This window comes from Paralichthys olivaceus, chromosome 9 (genome assembly GCF_024713975.1).
Source record: "Paralichthys olivaceus isolate ysfri-2021 chromosome 9, ASM2471397v2, whole genome shotgun sequence".
NCBI lineage: Eukaryota > Metazoa > Chordata > Actinopteri > Pleuronectiformes > Paralichthyidae > Paralichthys > Paralichthys olivaceus.
Window position 1 is genome coordinate 6370394 of NC_091101.1, and position 23257 is coordinate 6393650.

At 45.3% G+C, this 23257-nt stretch overlaps 36 non-coding genes across 36 annotated transcripts; all 36 read right to left on the reverse strand.

Annotated features, from left to right (window-relative positions):
• Positions 1 to 121: 121 nt before the first annotated feature.
• On the reverse strand, positions 122 to 193 carry trnam-cau (transfer RNA methionine (anticodon CAU)). The gene has a single exon. It is a non-coding gene; the product is annotated as a tRNA-Met (tRNA).
• Positions 194 to 452: 259 nt separating this feature from the next.
• trnal-aag (transfer RNA leucine (anticodon AAG)) lies at positions 453 to 534 on the reverse strand. Its single transcript has one exon. It is a non-coding gene; the product is annotated as a tRNA-Leu (tRNA).
• Positions 535 to 1348: 814 nt separating this feature from the next.
• trnal-uag (transfer RNA leucine (anticodon UAG)) lies at positions 1349 to 1430 on the reverse strand. The gene has a single exon. It is a non-coding gene; the product is annotated as a tRNA-Leu (tRNA).
• Positions 1431 to 2081: 651 nt separating this feature from the next.
• trnam-cau (transfer RNA methionine (anticodon CAU)) lies at positions 2082 to 2153 on the reverse strand. The gene has a single exon. It is a non-coding gene; the product is annotated as a tRNA-Met (tRNA).
• Positions 2154 to 2412: 259 nt separating this feature from the next.
• Positions 2413 to 2494, reverse strand: trnal-aag (transfer RNA leucine (anticodon AAG)). Its single transcript has one exon. It is a non-coding gene; the product is annotated as a tRNA-Leu (tRNA).
• Positions 2495 to 2986: 492 nt separating this feature from the next.
• On the reverse strand, positions 2987 to 3058 carry trnam-cau (transfer RNA methionine (anticodon CAU)). Its single transcript has one exon. It is a non-coding gene; the product is annotated as a tRNA-Met (tRNA).
• Positions 3059 to 3308: 250 nt separating this feature from the next.
• trnal-uag (transfer RNA leucine (anticodon UAG)) lies at positions 3309 to 3390 on the reverse strand. Its single transcript has one exon. It is a non-coding gene; the product is annotated as a tRNA-Leu (tRNA).
• Positions 3391 to 4041: 651 nt separating this feature from the next.
• On the reverse strand, positions 4042 to 4113 carry trnam-cau (transfer RNA methionine (anticodon CAU)). Its single transcript has one exon. It is a non-coding gene; the product is annotated as a tRNA-Met (tRNA).
• Positions 4114 to 4372: 259 nt separating this feature from the next.
• Positions 4373 to 4454, reverse strand: trnal-aag (transfer RNA leucine (anticodon AAG)). The gene has a single exon. It is a non-coding gene; the product is annotated as a tRNA-Leu (tRNA).
• A 492-nt stretch (positions 4455 to 4946) lies between these two features.
• trnam-cau (transfer RNA methionine (anticodon CAU)) lies at positions 4947 to 5018 on the reverse strand. Its single transcript has one exon. It is a non-coding gene; the product is annotated as a tRNA-Met (tRNA).
• Positions 5019 to 5268: 250 nt separating this feature from the next.
• trnal-uag (transfer RNA leucine (anticodon UAG)) lies at positions 5269 to 5350 on the reverse strand. Its single transcript has one exon. It is a non-coding gene; the product is annotated as a tRNA-Leu (tRNA).
• A 651-nt stretch (positions 5351 to 6001) lies between these two features.
• Positions 6002 to 6073, reverse strand: trnam-cau (transfer RNA methionine (anticodon CAU)). The gene has a single exon. It is a non-coding gene; the product is annotated as a tRNA-Met (tRNA).
• A 250-nt stretch (positions 6074 to 6323) lies between these two features.
• trnal-uag (transfer RNA leucine (anticodon UAG)) lies at positions 6324 to 6405 on the reverse strand. The gene has a single exon. It is a non-coding gene; the product is annotated as a tRNA-Leu (tRNA).
• Positions 6406 to 7056: 651 nt separating this feature from the next.
• On the reverse strand, positions 7057 to 7128 carry trnam-cau (transfer RNA methionine (anticodon CAU)). The gene has a single exon. It is a non-coding gene; the product is annotated as a tRNA-Met (tRNA).
• Positions 7129 to 7378: 250 nt separating this feature from the next.
• Positions 7379 to 7460, reverse strand: trnal-aag (transfer RNA leucine (anticodon AAG)). The gene has a single exon. It is a non-coding gene; the product is annotated as a tRNA-Leu (tRNA).
• Positions 7461 to 8268: 808 nt separating this feature from the next.
• On the reverse strand, positions 8269 to 8340 carry trnam-cau (transfer RNA methionine (anticodon CAU)). Its single transcript has one exon. It is a non-coding gene; the product is annotated as a tRNA-Met (tRNA).
• Positions 8341 to 8599: 259 nt separating this feature from the next.
• On the reverse strand, positions 8600 to 8681 carry trnal-aag (transfer RNA leucine (anticodon AAG)). The gene has a single exon. It is a non-coding gene; the product is annotated as a tRNA-Leu (tRNA).
• Positions 8682 to 9495: 814 nt separating this feature from the next.
• trnal-uag (transfer RNA leucine (anticodon UAG)) lies at positions 9496 to 9577 on the reverse strand. Its single transcript has one exon. It is a non-coding gene; the product is annotated as a tRNA-Leu (tRNA).
• Positions 9578 to 10228: 651 nt separating this feature from the next.
• On the reverse strand, positions 10229 to 10300 carry trnam-cau (transfer RNA methionine (anticodon CAU)). Its single transcript has one exon. It is a non-coding gene; the product is annotated as a tRNA-Met (tRNA).
• Positions 10301 to 10550: 250 nt separating this feature from the next.
• trnal-aag (transfer RNA leucine (anticodon AAG)) lies at positions 10551 to 10632 on the reverse strand. The gene has a single exon. It is a non-coding gene; the product is annotated as a tRNA-Leu (tRNA).
• Positions 10633 to 11440: 808 nt separating this feature from the next.
• On the reverse strand, positions 11441 to 11512 carry trnam-cau (transfer RNA methionine (anticodon CAU)). The gene has a single exon. It is a non-coding gene; the product is annotated as a tRNA-Met (tRNA).
• Positions 11513 to 11771: 259 nt separating this feature from the next.
• trnal-aag (transfer RNA leucine (anticodon AAG)) lies at positions 11772 to 11853 on the reverse strand. Its single transcript has one exon. It is a non-coding gene; the product is annotated as a tRNA-Leu (tRNA).
• An 823-nt stretch (positions 11854 to 12676) lies between these two features.
• Positions 12677 to 12758, reverse strand: trnal-aag (transfer RNA leucine (anticodon AAG)). Its single transcript has one exon. It is a non-coding gene; the product is annotated as a tRNA-Leu (tRNA).
• Positions 12759 to 13409: 651 nt separating this feature from the next.
• trnam-cau (transfer RNA methionine (anticodon CAU)) lies at positions 13410 to 13481 on the reverse strand. The gene has a single exon. It is a non-coding gene; the product is annotated as a tRNA-Met (tRNA).
• Positions 13482 to 13731: 250 nt separating this feature from the next.
• Positions 13732 to 13813, reverse strand: trnal-uag (transfer RNA leucine (anticodon UAG)). The gene has a single exon. It is a non-coding gene; the product is annotated as a tRNA-Leu (tRNA).
• A 652-nt stretch (positions 13814 to 14465) lies between these two features.
• trnam-cau (transfer RNA methionine (anticodon CAU)) lies at positions 14466 to 14537 on the reverse strand. The gene has a single exon. It is a non-coding gene; the product is annotated as a tRNA-Met (tRNA).
• Positions 14538 to 14796: 259 nt separating this feature from the next.
• trnal-aag (transfer RNA leucine (anticodon AAG)) lies at positions 14797 to 14878 on the reverse strand. The gene has a single exon. It is a non-coding gene; the product is annotated as a tRNA-Leu (tRNA).
• Positions 14879 to 15371: 493 nt separating this feature from the next.
• Positions 15372 to 15443, reverse strand: trnam-cau (transfer RNA methionine (anticodon CAU)). Its single transcript has one exon. It is a non-coding gene; the product is annotated as a tRNA-Met (tRNA).
• Positions 15444 to 15702: 259 nt separating this feature from the next.
• On the reverse strand, positions 15703 to 15784 carry trnal-aag (transfer RNA leucine (anticodon AAG)). Its single transcript has one exon. It is a non-coding gene; the product is annotated as a tRNA-Leu (tRNA).
• Positions 15785 to 16756: 972 nt separating this feature from the next.
• trnal-uag (transfer RNA leucine (anticodon UAG)) lies at positions 16757 to 16838 on the reverse strand. Its single transcript has one exon. It is a non-coding gene; the product is annotated as a tRNA-Leu (tRNA).
• Positions 16839 to 17819: 981 nt separating this feature from the next.
• trnal-aag (transfer RNA leucine (anticodon AAG)) lies at positions 17820 to 17901 on the reverse strand. Its single transcript has one exon. It is a non-coding gene; the product is annotated as a tRNA-Leu (tRNA).
• Positions 17902 to 18724: 823 nt separating this feature from the next.
• trnal-aag (transfer RNA leucine (anticodon AAG)) lies at positions 18725 to 18806 on the reverse strand. Its single transcript has one exon. It is a non-coding gene; the product is annotated as a tRNA-Leu (tRNA).
• Positions 18807 to 19114: 308 nt separating this feature from the next.
• trnal-aag (transfer RNA leucine (anticodon AAG)) lies at positions 19115 to 19196 on the reverse strand. The gene has a single exon. It is a non-coding gene; the product is annotated as a tRNA-Leu (tRNA).
• A 1772-nt stretch (positions 19197 to 20968) lies between these two features.
• On the reverse strand, positions 20969 to 21050 carry trnal-uag (transfer RNA leucine (anticodon UAG)). The gene has a single exon. It is a non-coding gene; the product is annotated as a tRNA-Leu (tRNA).
• A 981-nt stretch (positions 21051 to 22031) lies between these two features.
• trnal-aag (transfer RNA leucine (anticodon AAG)) lies at positions 22032 to 22113 on the reverse strand. Its single transcript has one exon. It is a non-coding gene; the product is annotated as a tRNA-Leu (tRNA).
• Positions 22114 to 22936: 823 nt separating this feature from the next.
• Positions 22937 to 23018, reverse strand: trnal-aag (transfer RNA leucine (anticodon AAG)). Its single transcript has one exon. It is a non-coding gene; the product is annotated as a tRNA-Leu (tRNA).
• Positions 23019 to 23257: the final 239 nt, after the last annotated feature.

Here is a 23257-nt window from a genome sequence, read left to right on the forward strand (position 1 = left end):
CATTTAAACTTCAAAACACAAAGCAAGTCACTTTCGGCAGAGGGTGAGTTCCTGCTTAGACTGCAGGGAGACGGTAGACATAGTAGTGAACATGCAAGTTGATGAAGGATAAGGAACCCTTTAGCAGAGGATGGTTTCGATCCATCGACCTCTGGGTTATGGGCCCAGCACGCTTCCGCTGCGCCACTCTGCTCTTTTTTTCAAGTAATTTCATACGAACGCACTCCATGGTTTCAATAGGTTTTCTTAGCAAACAAATCAATTGGACATGGAGGAGGGGATTGGTAAATGTGAAGCAAACTGCCACAAGGGAAATGTGCACATCTGTACCTTGTTTCAAAATGGGCCTTCCAGACAGTCCCTTATATGTGCCTCATTGGACCTTTGACATGCCACATAGCTCAGCTGCCTCTTGCAGTCGTAGTTAACACACACAAGTGAACACTTTCAGTTGGCAGTGGTGGGATTTGAACCCACGCCTCCTAAGAGACTGGAGCCTTAATCCAGCGCCTTTGACCACTCGGCCACACTACCTCTTTTCGTGCTGTTTTTACCAAAACAGAGCCGAGGCATGTAGATAAAAAGGCCTTGTTTGATGACAATTGGACAATGAAACCGAAGACAACAGGGATGGAATTAAATTGGAATATTCAAACCCATACCCTGTGCGAGTAGAGAGTTTTATCCCAGAGCAAAAGACCACACAACTTTCAAGCAAAGGACTCAACTCTTGGGTCTGTTCCGGCACATTTCAACTTCAAAACCCAAAGCAAGTCTCTTTCAGCAGAGGGTGAGTTCCTGCTTAGACCACAGGGACAAGGTAGACATATTATAGAGCTTTATCCCAGAGCAAAAGACCACACAACTTTCAAGCAAAGGATTCAACTCTTGGGTCTGTTCTGTCACATTTAAACTTCAAAACCCAAAGCAAGTCACTTTTGGCAGAGGGTGAGTTCCTGCTTAGACTGCAGGGAGACAGTAGACATAGTAGTGAACATGCAAGTTGATGAAGGATAAGGAATCCTTTAGCAGAGGATGGTTTCGATCCATCGACCTCTGGGTTATGGGCCCAGCACGCTTCCGCTGGGCCACTCTGCTCTTTCTTTCAAGTAATTTCATACGAACGCACTCCATGGTTTCAATAGGTTTTCTTAGCAAACAAATCAATTGGACATGGAGGAGGGGATTGGTAAATGTGAAGCAAACTGCCACAAGGGAAATGTGCACATCTGTACCTTGTTTCAAAATGGGCCATCCCTTATATGTGCCTCATTGGACCTTTGACATGCCACATAGCTCGGCTGCCTCTTGCAGTCGTAGTCAACACACACAAGTGAACACATTCAATTGGCAGTGGTGGGATTTGAACCCACGCCTCCTAAGAGACTGGAGCCTAAATCCAGCGCCTTCGACCACTCGGCCACACTACCTCTTTTCGTGCTGTTTTTACCAAAACAGAGCCGAGGCATGTAGATAAAAAGGCCTTGTTTGACGACAATTGGACAACGAAACCGAAGACAACAGGGGTGGAATTAAATTGGAATATTCAAACCCATACCCTGTGCGAGTAGAGAGTTTTTATCCCAGAGCAAAAGACCACACAACTTTCAAGCAAAGGATTCAACTCTTGGGTCTGTTCTGTCACATTTCAACTTCAAAACCCAAAGCAAGTCACTTTCGGCAGAGGGTGAGTTCCTGCTTTGACCACAAGGACAAGGTAGACATATTATAGAGCTTTATCCCAGAGCAAAAGACCACACAACTTTCAAGCAAAGGATTCAACTCTTGGGTCTGTTCTGTCACATTTCAACTTCAAAACCCAAAGCAAGTCACTTTCGGCAGAGGGTGAGTTCCTGCTTAGACCACAGGGACAAGGTAGACATATTATAGAGCTTTATCCCAGAGCAAAAGACCACACAACTTTCAAGCAAAGGATTCAACTCTTGGGTCTGTTCTGGCACATTTAAACTTCAAAACACAAAGCAAGTCACTTTCGGCAGAGGGTGAGTTCCTGCTTAGACTGCAGGGAGACGGTAGACATAGTAGTGAACATGCAAGTTGATGAAGGATAAGGAATCCTTTAGCAGAGGATGGTTTCGATCCATCGACCTCTGGGTTATGGGCCCAGCACGCTTCCGCTGCGCCACTCTGCTCTTTTTTTCAAGTAATTTCATACGAACGCACTCCATGGTTTCAATAGGTTTTCTTAGCAAACAAATCAATTGGACATGGAGGAGGGGATTGGTAAATGTGAAGCAAACTGCCACAAGGGAAATGTGCACATCTGTACCTTGTTTCAAAATGGGCCTTCCAGACAGTCCCTTATATGTGCCTCATTGGACCTTTGACATGCCACATAGCTCAGCTGCCTCTTGCAGTCGTAGTCAACACACACAAGTGAACACTTTCAGTTGGCAGTGGTGGGATTTGAACCCACGCCTCCTAAGAGACTGGAGCCTTAATCCAGCGCCTTTGACCACTCGGCCACACTACCTCTTTTCGTGCTGTTTTTACCAAAACAGAGCCGAGGCATGTAGATAAAAAGGCCTTGTTTGATGACAATTGGACAATGAAACCGAAGACAACAGGGATGGAATTAAATTGGAATATTCAAACCCATACCCTGTGCGAGTAGAGAGTTTTATCCCAGAGCAAAAGACCACACAACTTTCAAGCAAAGGACTCAACTCTTGGGTCTGTTCCGGCACATTTCAACTTCAAAACCCAAAGCAAGTCTCTTTCAGCAGAGGGTGAGTTCCTGCTTAGACCACAGGGACAAGGTAGACATATTATAGAGCTTTATCCCAGAGCAAAAGACCACACAACTTTCAAGCAAAGGATTCAACTCTTGGGTCTGTTCTGTCACATTTAAACTTCAAAACCCAAAGCAAGTCACTTTTGGCAGAGGGTGAGTTCCTGCTTAGACTGCAGGGAGACAGTAGACATAGTAGTGAACATGCAAGTTGATGAAGGATAAGGAACCCTTTAGCAGAGGATGGTTTCGATCCATCGACCTCTGGGTTATGGGCCCAGCACGCTTCCGCTGCGCCACTCTGCTCTTTTTTTCAAGTAATTTCATACGAACGCACTCCATGGTTTCAATAGGTTTTCTTAGCAAACAAATCAATTGGACATGGAGGAGGGGATTGGTAAATGTGAAGCAAACTGCCACAAGGGAAATGTGCACATCTGTACCTTGTTTCAAAATGGGCCATCCCTTATATGTGCCTCATTGGACCTTTGACATACCACATAGCTCGGCTGCCTCTTGCAGTAGTAGTCAACACACACAAGTGAACACATTCAATTGGCAGTGGTGGGATTTGAACCCACGCCTCCTAAGAGACTGGAGCCTAAATCCAGCGCCTTCGACCACTCGGCCACACTACCTCTTTTCGTGCTGTTTTTACCAAAACAGAGGCGAGGCATGTAGATAAAAAGGCCTTGTTTGACGACAATTGGACAACGAAACCGAAGACAACAGGGGTGGAATTAAATTGGAATATTCAAACCCATACCCTGTGCGAGTAGAGAGTTTTTATCCCAGAGCAAAAGACCACACAACTTTCAAGCAAAGGATTCAACTCTTGGGTCTGTTCTGTCACATTTCAACTTCAAAACCCAAAGCAAGTCACTTTCGGCAGAGGGTGAGTTCCTGCTTTGACCACAAGGACAAGGTAGACATATTATAGAGCTTTATCCCAGAGCAAAAGACCACACAACTTTCAAGCAAAGGATTCAACTCTTGGGTCTGTTCTGTCACATTTCAACTTCAAAACCCAAAGCAAGTCACTTTCGGCAGAGGGTGAGTTCCTGCTTAGACCACAGGGACAAGGTAGACATATTATAGAGCTTTATCCCAGAGCAAAAGACCACACAACTTTCAAGCAAAGGATTCAACTCTTGGGTCTGTTCTGGCACATTTAAACTTCAAAACACAAAGCAAGTCACTTTCGGCAGAGGGTGAGTTCCTGCTTAGACTGCAGGGAGACGGTAGACATAGTAGTGAACATGCAAGTTGATGAAGGATAAGGAACCCTTTAGCAGAGGATGGTTTCGATCCATCGACCTCTGGGTTATGGGCCCAGCACGCTTCCGCTGCGCCACTCTGCTCTTTTTTTCAAGTAATTTCATACGAACGCACTCCATGGTTTCAATAGGTTTTCTTAGCAAACAAATCAATTGGACATGGAGGAGGGGATTGGTAAATGTGAAGCAAACTGCCACAAGGGAAATGTGCACATCTGTACCTTGTTTCAAAATGGGCCTTCCAGACAGTCCCTTATATGTGCCTCATTGGACCTTTGACATGCCACATAGCTCAGCTGCCTCTTGCAGTCGTAGTCAACACACACAAGTGAACAGTTTCAGTTGGCAGTGGTGGGATTTGAACCCACGCCTCCTAAGAGACTGGAGCCTTAATCCAGCGCCTTTGACCACTCGGCCACACTACCTCTTTTCGTGCTGTTTTTACCAAAACAGAGCCGAGGCATGTAGATAAAAAGGCCTTGTTTGATGACAATTGGACAATGAAACCGAAGACAACAGGGATGGAATTAAATTGGAATATTCAAACCCATACCCTGTGCGAGTAGAGAGTTTTATCCCAGAGCAAAAGACCACACAACTTTCAAGCAAAGGACTCAACTCTTGGGTCTGTTCCGGCACATTTCAACTTCAAAACCCAAAGCAAGTCACTTTCAGCAGAGGGTGAGTTCCTGCTTAGACCACAGGGACAAGGTAGACATATTATAGAGCTTTATCCCAGAGCAAAAGACCACACAACTTTCAAGCAAAGGATTCAACTCTTGGGTCTGTTCTGGCACATTTCAACTTCAAAACCCAGAGCAAGTCACTTTCGGCAGAGGGTGAGTTCCTGCTTAGACTGCAGGGAGACGGTAGACATAGTAGTGAACATGCAAGTTGATGAAGGATAAGGAACCCTTTAGCAGAGGATGGTTTCGATCCATCGACCTCTGGGTTATGGGCCCAGCACGCTTCCGCTGCGCCACTCTGCTCTTTTTTTCAAGTAATTTCATACGAACGCACTCCATGGTTTCAATAGGTTTTCTTAGCAAACAAATCAATTGGACATGGAGGAGGGGATTGGTAAATGTGAAGCAAACTGCCACAAGGGAAATGTGCACATCTGTACCTTGTTTCAAAATGGGCCATCCCTTATATGTGCCTCATTGGACCTTTGACATACCACATAGCTCGGCTGCCTCTTGCAGTAGTAGTCAACACACACAAGTGAACACATTCAATTGGCAGTGGTGGGATTTGAACCCACGCCTCCTAAGAGACTGGAGCCTAAATCCAGCGCCTTCGACCACTCGGCCACACTACCTCTTTTCGTGCTGTTTTTACCAAAACAGAGGCGAGGCATGTAGATAAAAAGGCCTTGTTTGACGACAATTGGACAACGAAACCGAAGACAACAGGGGTGGAATTAAATTGGAATATTCAAACCCATACCCTGTGCGAGTAGAGAGTTTTTATCCCAGAGCAAAAGACCACACAACTTTCAAGCAAAGGATTCAACTCTTGGGTCTGTTCTGTCACATTTCAACTTCAAAACCCAAAGCAAGTCACTTTCGGCAGAGGGTGAGTTCCTGCTTTGACCACAAGGACAAGGTAGACATATTATAGAGCTTTATCCCAGAGCAAAAGACCACACAACTTTCAAGCAAAGGATTCAACTCTTGGGTCTGTTCTGTCACATTTCAACTTCAAAACCCAAAGCAAGTCACTTTCGGCAGAGGGTGAGTTCCTGCTTAGACCACAGGGACAAGGTAGACATATTATAGAGCTTTATCCCAGAGCAAAAGACCACACAACTTTCAAGCAAAGGATTCAACTCTTGGGTCTGTTCTGTCACATTTAAACTTCAAAACCCAAAGCAAGTCACTTTTGGCAGAGGGTGAGTTCCTGCTTAGACTGCAGGGAGACGGTAGACATAGTAGTGAACATGCAAGTTGATGAAGGATAAGGAATCCTTTAGCAGAGGATGGTTTCGATCCATCGACCTCTGGGTTATGGGCCCAGCACGCTTCCGCTGCGCCACTCTGCTCTTTTTTTCAAGTAATTTCATACGAACGCACTCCATGGTTTCAATAGGTTTTCTTAGCAAACAAATCAATTGGACATGGAGGAGGGGATTGGTAAATGTGAAGCAAACTGCCACAAGGGAAATGTGCACATCTGTACCTTGTTTCAAAATGGGCCATCCCTTATATGTGCCTCATTGGACCTTTGACATACCACATAGCTCGGCTGCCTCTTGCAGTAGTAGTCAACACACACAAGTGAACACATTCAATTGGCAGTGGTGGGATTTGAACCCACGCCTCCTAAGAGACTGGAGCCTAAATCCAGCGCCTTCGACCACTCGGCCACACTACCTCTTTTCGTGCTGTTTTTACCAAAACAGAGCCGAGGCATGTAGATAAAAAGGCCTTGTTTGACGACAATTGGACAACGAAACCGAAGACAACAGGGGTGGAATTAAATTGGAATATTCAAACCCATACCCTGTGCGAGTAGAGAGTTTTTATCCCAGAGCAAAAGACCACACAACTTTCAAGCAAAGGATTCAACTCTTGGGTCTGTTCTGTCACATTTCAACTTCAAAACCCAAAGCAAGTCACTTTCGGCAGAGGGTGAGTTCCTGCTTTGACCACAAGGACAAGGTAGACATATTATAGAGCTTTATCCCAGAGCAAAAGACCACACAACTTTCAAGCAAAGGATTCAACTCTTGGGTCTGTTCTGTCACATTTCAACTTCAAAACCCAAAGCAAGTCACTTTCGGCAGAGGGTGAGTTCCTGCTTAGACCACAGGGACAAGGTAGACATATTATAGAGCTTTATCCCAGAGCAAAAGACCACACAAGTTTCAAGCAAAGGATTCAACTCTTGGGTCTGTTCTGGCACATTTAAACTTCAAAACACAAAGCAAGTCACTTTCGGCAGAGGGTGAGTTCCTGCTTAGAGTGCAGGGAGACGGTAGACATAGTAGTGAACATGCAAGTTGATGAAGGATAAGGAACCCTTTAGCAGAGGATGGTTTCGATCCATCGACCTCTGGGTTATGGGCCCAGCACGCTTCCGCTGCGCCACTCTGCTCTTTTTTTCAAGTAATTTCATACGAACGCACTCCATGGTTTCAATAGGTTTTCTTAGCAAACAAATCAATTGGACATGGAGGAGGGGATTGGTAAATGTGAAGCAAACTGCCACAAGGGAAATGTGCACATCTGTACCTTGTTTCAAAATGGGCCATCCCTTATATGTGCCTCATTGGACCTTTGACATACCACATAGCTCGGCTGCCTCTTGCAGTAGTAGTCAACACACACAAGTGAACACATTCAATTGGCAGTGGTGGGATTTGAACCCACGCCTCCTAAGAGACTGGAGCCTTAATCCAGCGCCTTTGACCACTCGGCCACACTACCTCTTTTCGTGCTGTTTTTACCAAAACAGAGCCGAGGCATGTAGATAAAAAGGCCTTGTTTGATGACAATTGGACAATGAAACCGAAGACAACAGGGATGGAATTAAATTGGAATATTCAAACCCATACCCTGTGCGAGTAGAGAGTTTTATCCCAGAGCAAAAGACCACACAACTTTCAAGCAAAGGACTCAACTCTTGGGTCTGTTCCGGCACATTTCAACTTCAAAACCCAAAGCAAGTCTCTTTCAGCAGAGGGTGAGTTCCTGCTTAGACCACAGGGACAAGGTAGACATATTATAGAGCTTTATCCCAGAGCAAAAGACCACACAACTTTCAAGCAAAGGATTCAACTCTTGGGTCTGTTCTGTCACATTTCAACTTCAAAACCCAAAGCAAGTCACTTTCGGCAGAGGGTGAGTTCCTGCTTTGACCACAAGGACAAGGTAGACATATTATAGAGCTTTATCCCAGAGCAAAAGACCACACAACTTTCAAGCAAAGGATTCAACTCTTGGGTCTGTTCTGTCACATTTCAACTTCAAAACCCAAAGCAAGTCACTTTCGGCAGAGGGTGAGTTCCTGCTTAGACCACAGGGACAAGGTAGACATATTATAGAGCTTTATCCCAGAGCAAAAGACCACACAACTTTCAAGCAAAGGATTCAACTCTTGGGTCTGTTCTGGCACATTTAAACTTCAAAACACAAAGCAAGTCACTTTCGGCAGAGGGTGAGTTCCTGCTTAGACTGCAGGGAGACGGTAGACATAGTAGTGAACATGCAAGTTGATGAAGGATAAGGAACCCTTTAGCAGAGGATGGTTTCGATCCATCGACCTCTGGGTTATGGGCCCAGCACGCTTCCGCTGCGCCACTCTGCTCTTTTTTTCAAGTAATTTCATACGAACGCACTCCATGGTTTCAATAGGTTTTCTTAGCAAACAAATCAATTGGACATGGAGGAGGGGATTGGTAAATGTGAAGCAAACTGCCACAAGGGAAATGTGCACATCTGTACCTTGTTTCAAAATGGGCCTTCCAGACAGTCCCTTATATGTGCCTCATTGGACCTTTGACATGCCACATAGCTCAGCTGCCTCTTGCAGTCGTAGTTAACACACACAAGTGAACACTTTCAGTTGGCAGTGGTGGGATTTGAACCCACGCCTCCTAAGAGACTGGAGCCTTAATCCAGCGCCTTTGACCACTCGGCCACACTACCTCTTTTCGTGCTGTTTTTACCAAAACAGAGCCGAGGCATGTAGATAAAAAGGCCTTGTTTGATGACAATTGGACAATGAAACCGAAGACAACAGGGATGGAATTAAATTGGAATATTCAAACCCATACCCTGTGCGAGTAGAGAGTTTTATCCCAGAGCAAAAGACCACACAACTTTCAAGCAAAGGACTCAACTCTTGGGTCTGTTCCGGCACATTTCAACTTCAAAACCCAAAGCAAGTCTCTTTCAGCAGAGGGTGAGTTCCTGCTTAGACCACAGGGACAAGGTAGACATATTATAGAGCTTTATCCCAGAGCAAAAGACCACACAACTTTCAAGCAAAGGATTCAACTCTTGGGTCTGTTCTGTCACATTTAAACTTCAAAACCCAAAGCAAGTCACTTTTGGCAGAGGGTGAGTTCCTGCTTAGACTGCAGGGAGACAGTAGACATAGTAGTGAACATGCAAGTTGATGAAGGATAAGGAATCCTTTAGCAGAGGATGGTTTCGATCCATCGACCTCTGGGTTATGGGCCCAGCACGCTTCCGCTGGGCCACTCTGCTCTTTCTTTCAAGTAATTTCATACGAACGCACTCCATGGTTTCAATAGGTTTTCTTAGCAAACAAATCAATTGGACATGGAGGAGGGGATTGGTAAATGTGAAGCAAACTGCCACAAGGGAAATGTGCACATCTGTACCTTGTTTCAAAATGGGCCATCCCTTATATGTGCCTCATTGGACCTTTGACATGCCACATAGCTCGGCTGCCTCTTGCAGTCGTAGTCAACACACACAAGTGAACACATTCAATTGGCAGTGGTGGGATTTGAACCCACGCCTCCTAAGAGACTGGAGCCTAAATCCAGCGCCTTCGACCACTCGGCCACACTACCTCTTTTCGTGCTGTTTTTACCAAAACAGAGCCGAGGCATGTAGATAAAAAGGCCTTGTTTGACGACAATTGGACAACGAAACCGAAGACAACAGGGGTGGAATTAAATTGGAATATTCAAACCCATACCCTGTGCGAGTAGAGAGTTTTTATCCCAGAGCAAAAGACCACACAACTTTCAAGCAAAGGATTCAACTCTTGGGTCTGTTCTGTCACATTTCAACTTCAAAACCCAAAGCAAGTCACTTTCGGCAGAGGGTGAGTTCCTGCTTTGACCACAAGGACAAGGTAGACATATTATAGAGCTTTATCCCAGAGCAAAAGACCACACAACTTTCAAGCAAAGGATTCAACTCTTGGGTCTGTTCTGTCACATTTCAACTTCAAAACCCAAAGCAAGTCACTTTCGGCAGAGGGTGAGTTCCTGCTTAGACCACAGGGACAAGGTAGACATATTATAGAGCTTTATCCCAGAGCAAAAGACCACACAAGTTTCAAGCAAAGGATTCAACTCTTGGGTCTGTTCTGGCACATTTAAACTTCAAAACACAAAGCAAGTCACTTTCGGCAGAGGGTGAGTTCCTGCTTAGAGTGCAGGGAGACGGTAGACATAGTAGTGAACATGCAAGTTGATGAAGGATAAGGAACCCTTTAGCAGAGGATGGTTTCGATCCATCGACCTCTGGGTTATGGGCCCAGCACGCTTCCGCTGCGCCACTCTGCTCTTTTTTTCAAGTAATTTCATACGAACGCACTCCATGGTTTCAATAGGTTTTCTTAGCAAACAAATCAATTGGACATGGAGGAGGGGATTGGTAAATGTGAAGCAAACTGCCACAAGGGAAATGTGCACATCTGTACCTTGTTTCAAAATGGGCCATCCCTTATATGTGCCTCATTGGACCTTTGACATACCACATAGCTCGGCTGCCTCTTGCAGTAGTAGTCAACACACACAAGTGAACACATTCAATTGGCAGTGGTGGGATTTGAACCCACGCCTCCTAAGAGACTGGAGCCTTAATCCAGCGCCTTTGACCACTCGGCCACACTACCTCTTTTCGTGCTGTTTTTACCAAAACAGAGCCGAGGCATGTAGATAAAAAGGCCTTGTTTGATGACAATTGGACAATGAAACCGAAGACAACAGGGATGGAATTAAATTGGAATATTCAAACCCATACCCTGTGCGAGTAGAGAGTTTTATCCCAGAGCAAAAGACCACACAACTTTCAAGCAAAGGACTCAACTCTTGGGTCTGTTCCGGCACATTTCAACTTCAAAACCCAAAGCAAGTCTCTTTCAGCAGAGGGTGAGTTCCTGCTTAGACCACAGGGACAAGGTAGACATATTATAGAGCTTTATCCCAGAGCAAAAGACCACACAACTTTCAAGCAAAGGATTCAACTCTTGGGTCTGTTCTGTCACATTTCAACTTCAAAACCCAAAGCAAGTCACTTTCGGCAGAGGGTGAGTTCCTGCTTTGACCACAAGGACAAGGTAGACATATTATAGAGCTTTATCCCAGAGCAAAAGACCACACAACTTTCAAGCAAAGGATTCAACTCTTGGGTCTGTTCTGTCACATTTCAACTTCAAAACCCAAAGCAAGTCACTTTCGGCAGAGGGTGAGTTCCTGCTTAGACCACAGGGACAAGGTAGACATATTATAGAGCTTTATCCCAGAGCAAAAGACCACACAACTTTCAAGCAAAGGATTCAACTCTTGGGTCTGTTCTGGCACATTTAAACTTCAAAACACAAAGCAAGTCACTTTCGGCAGAGGGTGAGTTCCTGCTTAGACTGCAGGGAGACGGTAGACATAGTAGTGAACATGCAAGTTGATGAAGGATAAGGAACCCTTTAGCAGAGGATGGTTTCGATCCATCGACCTCTGGGTTATGGGCCCAGCACGCTTCCGCTGCGCCACTCTGCTCTTTTTTTCAAGTAATTTCATACGAACGCACTCCATGGTTTCAATAGGTTTTCTTAGCAAACAAATCAATTGGACATGGAGGAGGGGATTGGTAAATGTGAAGCAAACTGCCACAAGGGAAATGTGCACATCTGTACCTTGTTTCAAAATGGGCCTTCCAGACAGTCCCTTATATGTGCCTCATTGGACCTTTGACATGCCACATAGCTCAGCTGCCTCTTGCAGTCGTAGTCAACACACACAAGTGAACACTTTCAGTTGGCAGTGGTGGGATTTGAACCCACGCCTCCTAAGAGACTGGAGCCTTAATCCAGCGCCTTTGACCACTCGGCCACACTACCTCTTTTCGTGCTGTTTTTACCAAAACAGAGCCGAGGCATGTAGATAAAAAGGCCTTGTTTGATGACAATTGGACAATGAAACCGAAGACAACAGGGATGGAATTAAATTGGAATATTCAAACCCATACCCTGTGCGAGTAGAGAGTTTTATCCCAGAGCAAAAGACCACACAACTTTCAAGCAAAGGACTCAACTCTTGGGTCTGTTCCGTCACATTTCAACTTCAAAACCCAAAGCAAGTCACTTTCAGCAGAGGGTGAGTTCCTGCTTAGACCACAGGGACAAGGTAGACATATTATAGAGCTTTATCCCAGAGCAAAAGACCACACAACTTTCAAGCAAAGGATTCAACTCTTGGGTCTGTTCTGGCACATTTCAACTTCAAAACCCAGAGCAAGTCACTTTCAGCAGAGGGTGAGTTCCTGCTTAGACTGCAGGGAGACAGTAGACATAGTAGTGAACATGCAAGTTGATGAAGGATAAGGAACCCTTTAGCAGAGGATGGTTTCAATCCATCGACCTCTGGGTTATGGGCCCAGCACGCTTCCGCTGCGCCACTCTGCTCTTTTTTTCAAGTAATTTCATACGAACGCACTCCATGGTTTCAATAGGTTTTCTTAGCAAACAAATCAATTGGACATGGAGGAGGGGATTGGTAAATGTGAAGCAACCTGCCACAAGGGAAATGTGCACATCTGTACCTTGTTTCAAAATGGGCCTTCCAGACAGTCCCTTATATGTGCCTCATTGGACCTTTGACATGCCACATAGCTCAGCTGCCTCTTGCAGTCGTAGTCAACACACACAAGTGAACACTTTCAGTTGGCAGTGGTGGGATTTGAACCCACGCCTCCTAAGAGACTGGAGCCTTAATCCAGCGCCTTTGACCACTCGGCCACACTACCTCTTTTCGTGCTGTTTTTACCAAAACAGAGCCGAGGCATGTAGATAAAAAGGCCTTGTTTGATGACAATTGGACAATGAAACCGAAGACAACAGGGATGGAATTAAATTGGAATATTCAAACCCATACCCTGTGCGAGTAGAGAGTTTTTATCCCAGAGCAAAAGACCACACAACTTTCAAGCAAAGGATTCAACTCTTGGGTCTGTTCTGTCACATTTCAACTTCAAAACCCAAAGCAAGTCACTTTCGGCAGAGGGTGAGTTCCTGCTTTGACCACAAGGACAAGGTAGACATATTATAGAGCTTTATCCCAGAGCAAAAGACCACACAACTTTCAAGCAAAGGATTCAACTCTTGGGTCTGTTCTGTCACATTTCAACTTCAAAACCCAAAGCAAGTCACTTTCGGCAGAGGGTGAGTTCCTGCTTAGACCACAGGGACAAGGTAGACATATTATAGAGCTTTATCCCAGAGCAAAAGACCACACAACTTTCAAGCAAAGGATTCAACTCTTGGGTCTGTTCTGGCACATTTAAACTTCAAAACACAAAGCAAGTCACTTTCGGCAGAGGGTGAGTTCCTGCTTAGACTGCAGGGAGACGGTAGACATAGTAGTGAACATGCAAGTTGATGAAGGATAAGGAATCCTTTAGCAGAGGATGGTTTCGATCCATCGCCCTCTGGGTTATGGGCCCAGCACGCTTCCGCTGCGCCACTCTGCTCTTTTTTTCAAGTAATTTCATACGAACGCACTCCATGGTTTCAATAGGTTTTCTTAGCAAACAAATCAATTGGACATGGAGGAGGGGATTGGTAAATGTGAAGCAAACTGCCACAAGGGAAATGTGCACATCTGTACCTTGTTTCAAAATGGGCCATCCCTTATATGTGCCTCATTGGACCTTTGACATACCACATAGCTCGGCTGCCTCTTGCAGTAGTAGTCAACACACACAAGTGAACACATTCAATTGGCAGTGGTGGGATTTGAACCCACGCCTCCTAAGAGACTGGAGCCTAAATCCAGCGCCTTCGACCACTCGGCCACACTACCTCTTTTCGTGCTGTTTTTACCAAAACAGAGCCGAGGCATGTAGATAAAAAGGCCTTGTTTGATGACAATTGGACAATGAAACCGAAGACAACAGGGACGGAAATTAAATTGGAATATTCAAACCCATACCCTGTGCGAGTAGAGAGTTTTTATCCCAGAGCAAAAGACCACACAACTTTCAAGCAAAGGATTCAACTCTTGGGTCTGTTCTGTCACATTTCAACTTCAAAACCCAAAGCAAGTCACTTTCGGCAGAGGGTGAGTTCCTGCTTTGACCACAAGGACAAGGTAGACATATTATAGAGCTTTATCCCAGAGCAAAAGACCACACAACTTTCAAGCAAAGGACTCAACTCTTGGGTCTGTTCCGGCACATTTCAACTTCAAAACCCAAAGCAAGTCACTTTCAGCAGAGGGTGAGTTCCTGCTTAGACCACAGGGACAAGGTAGACATATTATAGAGCTTTATCCCAGAGCAAAAGACCACACAACTTTCAAGCAAAGGATTCAACTCTTGGGTCTGTTCTGGCACATTTCAACTTCAAAACCCAGAGCAAGTCACTTTCAGCAGAGGGTGAGTTCCTGCTTAGACCACAGGGACAAGGTAGACATAGTAGTGAACATGCAAGTTGATGAAGGATAAGGAAACCTTTAGCAGAGGATGGTTTCGATCCATCGACCTCTGGGTTATGGGCCCAGCACGCTTCCGCTGCGCCACTCTGCTCTTTTTTTCAAGTAATTTCATACGAACGCACTCCATGGTTTCAATAGGTTTTCTTAGCAAACAAATCAATTGGACATGGAGGAGGGGATTGGTAAATGTGAAGCAACCTGCCACAAGGGAAATGTGCACATCTGTACCTTGTTTCAAAATGGGCCTTTCAGACAGTCCCTTATATGTGCCTCATTGGACCTTTGACATGCCACATAGCTCAGCTGCCTCTTGCAGTCGTAGTCAACACACACAAGTGAACACTTTCAGTTGGCCGTGGTGGGATTTGAACCCACGCCTCCTAAGAGACTGGAGCCTTAATCCAGCGCCTTTGACCACTCGGCCACACTACCTCTTTTCGTGCTGTTTTTACCAAAACAGAGCCGAGGCATGTAGATAAAAAGGCCTTGTTTGACGACAATTGGACAACGAAACCGAAGACAACAGGGGTGGAATTAAATTGGAATATTCAAACCCATACCCTGTGCGAGTAGAGAGTTTTTATCCCAGAGCAAAAGACCACACAACTTTCAAGCAAAGGATTCAACTCTTGGGTCTGTTCCGGCACATTTCAACTTCAAAACCCAAAGCAAGTCACTTTCAGCAGAGGGTGAGTTCCTGCTTAGACCACAGGGACAAGGTAGACATATTATAGAGCTTTATCCCAGAGCAAAAGACCACACAACTTTCAAGCAAAGGATTCAACTCTTGGGTCTGTTCCAGCACATTTCAACTTCAAAACCCAGAGCAAGTCACTTTCAGCAGAGGGTGAGTTCCTGCTTAGACCACAGGGACAAGGTAGACATAGTAGTGAACATGCAAGTTGATGAAGGATAAGGAATCCTTTAGCAGAGGATGGTTTCGATCCATCGACCTCTGGGTTATGGGCCCAGCACGCTTCCGCTGCGCCACTCTGCTCTTTTTTTCAAGTAATTTCATACGAACGCACTCCATGGTTTCAATAGGTTTTCTTAGCAAACAAATCAATTGGACATGGAGGAGGGGATTGGTAAATGTGAAGCAACCTGCCACAAGGGAAATGTGCACATCTGTACCTTGTTTCAAAATGGGCCTTCCAGACAGTCCCTTATATGTGCCTCATTGGACCTTTGACATGCCACATAGCTCAGCTGCCTCTTGCAGTCGTAGTCAACACACACAAGTGAACACTTTCAGTTGGCAGTGGTGGGATTTGAACCCACGCCTCCTAAGAGACTGGAGCCTTAATCCAGCGCCTTTGACCACTCGGCCACACTACCTCTTTTCATGCTGTTCTTACCAAAACAGAGCCGAGGCATGTAGATAAAAAGGCCTTGTTTGATGACAATTGGACAATGAAACCGAAGACAACAGGGATGGAATTAAATCGGAATATTCAAACCCATACCCTGTGCGAGTAGAGAGTTTTATCCCAGAGCAAAAGACCACACAACTTTCAAGCAAAGGATTCAACTCTTGGGTCTGTTCCGGCACATTTCAACTTCAAAACCCAAAGCAAGTCACTTTCGGCAGAGGGTGAGTTCCTGCTTTGACCACAAGGACAAGGTAGACATATTATAGAGCTTTATCCCAGAGCAAAAGACCACACAACTTTCAAGCAAAGGACTCAACTCTTGGGTCTGTTCCGGCACATTTCAACTTCAAAACCCAAAGCAAGTCACTTTCAGCAGAGGGTGAGTTCCTGCTTAGACCACAGGGACAAGGTAGACATATTATAGAGCTTTATCCCAGAGCAAAAGACCACACAACTTTCAAGCAAAGGATTCAACTCTTGGGTCTGTTCTGGCACATTTAAACTTCAAAACCCAGAGCAAGTCACTTTCAGCAGAGGGTGAGTTCCTGCTTAGACCACAGGGACAAGGTAGACATAGTAGTGAACATGCAAGTTGATGAAGGATAAGGAAACCTTTAGCAGAGGATAGTTTCGATCCATCGACCTCTGGGTTATGGGCCCAGCACGCTTCCGCTGCGCCACTCTGCTCTTTTTTTCAAGTAATTTCATACGAACGCACTCCATGGTTTCAATAGGTTTTCTTAGCAAACAAATCAATTGGACATGGAGGAGGGGATTGGTAAATGTGAAGCAACCTGCCACAAGGGAAATGTGCACATCTGTACCTTGTTTCAAAATGGGCCATCCCTTATATGTGCCTCATTGGACCTTTGACATGCCACATAGCTCAGCTGCCTCTTGCAGTCGTAGTCAACACACACAAGTGAACACATTCAATTGGCAGTGGTGGGATTTGAACCCACGCCTCCTAAGAGACTGGAGCCTAAATCCAGCGCCTTCGACCACTCGGCCACACTACCTCTTTTCGTGCTGTTTTTACCAAAACAGAGCCGAGGCATGTAGATAAAAAGGCCTTGTTTGATGACAATTGGACAATGAAACCGAAGACAACAGGGATGGAATTAAATTGGAATATTCAAACCCATACCCTGTGCGAGTAGAGAGTTTTATCCCAGAGCAAAAGACCACACAACTTTCAAGCAAAGGACTCAACTCTTGGGTCTGTTCCGGCACATTTCAACTTCAAAACCCAAAGCAAGTCACTTTCAGCAGAGGGTGAGTTCCTGCTTAGACCACAAGGACAAGGTAGACATATTATAGAGCTTTATCCCAGAGCAAAAGACCACACAACTTTCAAGCAAAGGATTCAACTCTTGGGTCTGTTCTGGCACATTTCAACTTCAAAACCCAGAGCAAGTCACTTTCAGCAGAGGGTGAGTTCCTGCTTAGACCACAGGGACAAGGTAGACATATTATAGAGCTTTATCCCAGAGCAAAAGACCACACAACTTTCAAGCAAAGGATTCAACTCTTGGGTCTGTTCTGGCACATTTCAACTTCAAAACCCAGAGCAAGTCACTTTCAGCAGAGGGTGAGTTCCTGCTTAGACCACAGGGACAAGGTAGACATAGTAGTGAACATGCAAGTTGATGAAGGATAAGGAAACCTTTAGCAGAGGATGGTTTCGATCCATCGACCTCTGGGTTATGGGCCCAGCACGCTTCCGCTGCGCCACTCTGCTCTTTTTTTCAAGTAATTTCATACGAACGCACTCCATGGTTTCAATAGGTTTTCTTAGCAAACAAATCAATTGGACATGGAGGAGGGGATTGGTAAATGTGAAGCAACCTGCCACAAGGGAAATGTGCACATCTGTACCTTGTTTCAAAATGGGCCTTTCAGACAGTCCCTTATATGTGCCTCATTGGACCTTTGACATGCCACATAGCTCAGCTGCCTCTTGCAGTCGTAGTCAACACACACAAGTGAACACTTTCAGTTGGCCGTGGTGGGATTTGAACCCACGCCTCCTAAGAGACTGGAGCCTTAATCCAGCGCCTTTGACCACTCGGCCACACTACCTCTTTTCATGCTGTTCTTACCAAAACAGAGCCGAGGCATGTAGATAAAAAGGCCTTGTTTGATGACAATTGGACAATGAAACCGAAGACAACAGGGATGGAATTAAATCGGAATATTCAAACCCATACCCTGTGCGAGTAGAGAGTTTTATCCCAGAGCAAAAGACCACACAACTTTCAAGCAAAGGATTCAACTCTTGGGTCTGTTCCGGCACATTTCAACTTCAAAACCCAAAGCAAGTCACTTTCGGCAGAGGGTGAGTTCCTGCTTTGACCACAAGGACAAGGTAGACATATTATAGAGCTTTATCCCAGAGCAAAAGACCACACAACTTTCAAGCAAAGGACTCAACTCTTGGGTCTGTTCCGGCACATTTCAACTTCAAAACCCAGAGCAAGTCACTTTCAGCAGAGGGTGAGTTCCTGCTTAGACCACAGGGACAAGGTAGACATAGTAGTGAACATGCAAGTTGATGAAGGATAAGGAATCCTTTAGCAGAGGATGGTTTCGATCCATCGACCTCTGGGTTATGGGCCCAGCACGCTTCCGCTGCGCCACTCTGCTCTTTTTTTCAAGTAATTTCATACGAACGCACTCCATGGTTTCAATAGGTTTTCTTAGCAAACAAATCAATTGGACATGGAGGAGGGGATTGGTAAATGTGAAGCAACCTGCCACAAGGGAAATGTGCACATCTGTACCTTGTTTCAAAATGGGCCTTTCAGACAGTCCCTTATATGTGCCTCATTGGACCTTTGACATGCCACATAGCTCAGCTGCCTCTTGCAGTCGTAGTCAACACACACAAGTGAACACTTTCAGTTGGCAGTGGTGGGATTTGAACCCACGCCTCCTAAGAGACTGGAGCCTTAGTCCAGCGCCTTTGACCACTCGGCCACACTACCTCTTTTCATGCTGTTCTTACCAAAACAGAGCCGAGGCATGTAGATAAAAAGGCCTTGTTTGATGACAATTGGACAATGAAACCGAAGACAACAGGGATGGAATTAAATCGGAATATTCAAACCCATACCCTGTGCGAGTAGAGAGTTTTATCCCAGAGCAAAAGACTCTTGCTTTCACATCTGTACCTTGTTTCAAAATGGGCCTTCCAGACAGTCCCTTATATGTGCCTCATTGGACCTTTGACATTTCACATAGCTCGGCTGCCTCTTGCAGTAGTAGTCAACACACACAAGTGAACATTTTCAAGTGGCAGTGGTGGGATTTGAACCCACGCCTCCTAAGAGACTGGAGCCTTAATCCAGCGCCTTTGACCACTCGGCCACACTACCTCTTTTCATGCTGTTCTTACCAAAACAGAGCCGAGGCATGTAGATAAAAAGGCCTTGTTTGATGACAATTGGACAATGAAACCGAAGACAACAGGGATGGAATTAAATTGGAATATTCAAACCCATACCCTGTGCGAGTAGAGAGTTTTATCCCAGAGCAAAAGACCACACAACTTTCAAGCAAAGGATTCAACTCTTGGGTCTGTTCCGGCACATTTCAACTTCAAAACCCAAAGCAAGTCACTTTCAGCAGAGGGTGAGTTCCTGCTTAGACCACAGGGACAAGGTAGACATATTATAGAGCTTTATCCCAGAGCAAAAGACCACACAACTTTCAAGCAAAGGATTCAACTCTTGGGTCTGTTCCAGCACATTTCAACTTCAAAACCCAGAGCAAGTCACTTTCAGCAGATGGTGAGTTCCTGCTTAGACCACAGGGACAAGGTAGACATAGTAGTGAACATGCAAGTTGATGAAGGATAAGGAATCCTTTAGCAGAGGATGGTTTCGATCCATCGACCTCTGGGTTATGGGCCCAGCACGCTTCCGCTGCGCCACTCTGCTCTTTTTTTTAAGTAATTTCATACGAACGCACTCCATGGTTTCAATAGGTTTTCTTAGCAAACAAATCAATTGGACATGGAGGAGGGGATTGGTAAATGTGAAGCAACCTGCCACAAGGGAAATGTGCACATCTGTACCTTGTTTCAAAATGGGCCTTTCAGACAGTCCCTTATATGTGCCTCATTGGAGACTGGAGCCTAAATCCAGCGCCTTCGACCACTCGGCCACACTACCTCTTTTCGTGCTGTTTTTACCAAAACAGAGCCGAGGCATGTAGATAAAAAGGCCTTGTTTGATGACAATTGGACAATGAAACCGAAGACAACAGGGACGGAAATTAAATTGGAATATTCAAACCCATACCCTGTGCGAGTAGAGAGTTTTTATCCCAGAGCAAAAGACCACACAACTTTCAAGCAAAGGATTCAACTCTTGGGTCTGTTCTGTCACATTTCAACTTCAAAACCCAAAGCAAGTCACTTTCGGCAGAGGGTGAGTTCCTGCTTTGACCACAAGGACAAGGTAGACATATTATAGAGCTTTATCCCAGAGCAAAAGACCACACAACTTTCAAGCAAAGGACTCAACTCTTGGGTCTGTTCCGGCACATTTCAACTTCAAAACCCAAAGCAAGTCACTTTCAGCAGAGGGTGAGTTCCTGCTTAGACCACAGGGACAAGGTAGACATATTATAGAGCTTTATCCCAGAGCAAAAGACCACACAACTTTCAAGCAAAGGATTCAACTCTTGGGTCTGTTCTGGCACATTTCAACTTCAAAACCCAGAGCAAGTCACTTTCAGCAGAGGGTGAGTTCCTGCTTAGACCACAGGGACAAGGTAGACATAGTAGTGAACATGCAAGTTGATGAAGGATAAGGAAACCTTTAGCAGAGGATGGTTTCGATCCATCGACCTCTGGGTTATGGGCCCAGCACGCTTCCGCTGCGCCACTCTGCTCTTTTTTTCAAGTAATTTCATACGAACGCACTCCATGGTTTCAATAGGTTTTCTTAGCAAACAAATCAATTGGACATGGAGGAGGGGATTGGTAAATGTGAAGCAACCTGCCACAAGGGAAATGTGCACATCTGTACCTTGTTTCAAAATGGGCCATCCCTTATATGTGCCTCATTGGACCTTTGACATGCCACATAGCTCAGCTGCCTCTTGCAGTCGTAGTCAACACACACAAGTGAACACATTCAATTGGCAGTGGTGGGATTTGAACCCACGCCTCCTAAGAGACTGGAGCCTAAATCCAGCGCCTTCGACCACTCGGCCACACTACCTCTTTTCGTGCTGTTTTTACCAAAACAGAGCCGAGGCATGTAGATAAAAAGGCCTTGTTTGATGACAATTGGACAATGAAACCGAAGACAACAGGGATGGAATTAAATTGGAATATTCAAACCCATACCCTGTGCGAGTAGAGAGTTTTATCCCAGAGCAAAAGACCACACAACTTTCAAGCAAAGGACTCAACTCTTGGGTCTGTTCCGGCACATTTCAACTTCAAAACCCAAAGCAAGTCACTTTCAGCAGAGGGTGAGTTCCTGCTTAGACCACAAGGACAAGGTAGACATATTATAGAGCTTTATCCCAGAGCAAAAGACCACACAACTTTCAAGCAAAGGATTCAACTCTTGGGTCTGTTCTGGCACATTTCAACTTCAAAACCCAGAGCAAGTCACTTTCAGCAGAGGGTGAGTTCCTGCTTAGACCACAGGGACAAGGTAGACATATTATAGAGCTTTATCCCAGAGCAAAAGACCACACAACTTTCAAGCAAAGGATTCAACTCTTGGGTCTGTTCTGGCACATTTCAACTTCAAAACCCAGAGCAAGTCACTTTCAGCAGAGGGTGAGTTCCTGCTTAGACCACAGGGACAAGGTAGACATAGTAGTGAACATGCAAGTTGATGAAGGATAAGGAAACCTTTAGCAGAGGATGGTTTCGATCCATCGACCTCTGGGTTATGGGCCCAGCACGCTTCCGCTGCGCCACTCTGCTCTTTTTTTCAAGTAATTTCATACGAACGCACTCCATGGTTTCAATAGGTTTTCTTAGCAAACAAATCAATTGGACATGGAGGAGGGGATTGGTAAATGTGAAGCAACCTGCCACAAGGGAAATGTGCACATCTGTACCTTGTTTCAAAATGGGCCTTTCAGACAGTCCCTTATATGTGCCTCATTGGACCTTTGACATGCCACATAGCTCAGCTGCCTCTTGCAGTCGTAGTCAACACACACAAGTGAACACTTTCAGTTGGCCGTGGTGGGATTTGAACCCACGCCTCCTAAGAGACTGGAGCCTTAATCCAGCGCCTTTGACCACTCGGCCACACTACCTCTTTTCATGCTGTTCTTACCAAAACAGAGCCGAGGCATGTAGATAAAAAGGCCTTGTTTGATGACAATTGGACAATGAAACCGAAGACAACAGGGATGGAATTAAATCGGAATATTCAAACCCATACCCTGTGCGAGTAGAGAGTTTTATCCCAGAGCAAAAGACCACACAACTTTCAAGCAAAGGATTCAACTCTTGGGTCTGTTCCGGCACATTTCAACTTCAAAACCCAAAGCAAGTCACTTTCGGCAGAGGGTGAGTTCCTGCTTTGACCACAAGGACAAGGTAGACATATTATAGAGCTTTATCCCAGAGCAAAAGACCACACAACTTTCAAGCAAAGGACTCAACTCTTGGGTCTGTTCCGGCACATTTCAACTTCAAAACCCAGAGCAAGTCACTTTCAGCAGAGGGTGAGTTCCTGCTTAGACCACAGGGACAAGGTAGACATAGTAGTGAACATGCAAGTTGATGAAGGATAAGGAATCCTTTAGCAGAGGATGGTTTCGATCCATCGACCTCTGGGTTATGGGCCCAGCACGCTTCCGCTGCGCCACTCTGCTCTTTTTTTCAAGTAATTTCATACGAACGCACTCCATGGTTTCAATAGGTTTTCTTAGCAAACAAATCAATTGGACATGGAGGAGGGGATTGGTAAATGTGAAGCAACCTGCCACAAGGGAAATGTGCACATCTGTACCTTGTTTCAAAATGGGCCTTTCAGACAGTCCCTTATATGTGCCTCATTGGACCTTTGACATGCCACATAGCTCAGCTGCCTCTTGCAGTCGTAGTCAACACACACAAGTGAACACTTTCAGTTGGCAGTGGTGGGATTTGAACCCACGCCTCCTAAGAGACTGGAGCCTTAGTCCAGCGCCTTTGACCACTCGGCCACACTACCTCTTTTCATGCTGTTCTTACCAAAACAGAGCCGAGGCATGTAGATAAAAAGGCCTTGTTTGATGACAATTGGACAATGAAACCGAAGACAACAGGGATGGAATTAAATCGGAATATTCAAACCCATACCCTGTGCGAGTAGAGAGTTTTATCCCAGAGCAAAAGACTCTTGCTTTCACATCTGTACCTTGTTTCAAAATGGGCCTTCCAGACAGTCCCTTATATGTGCCTCATTGGACC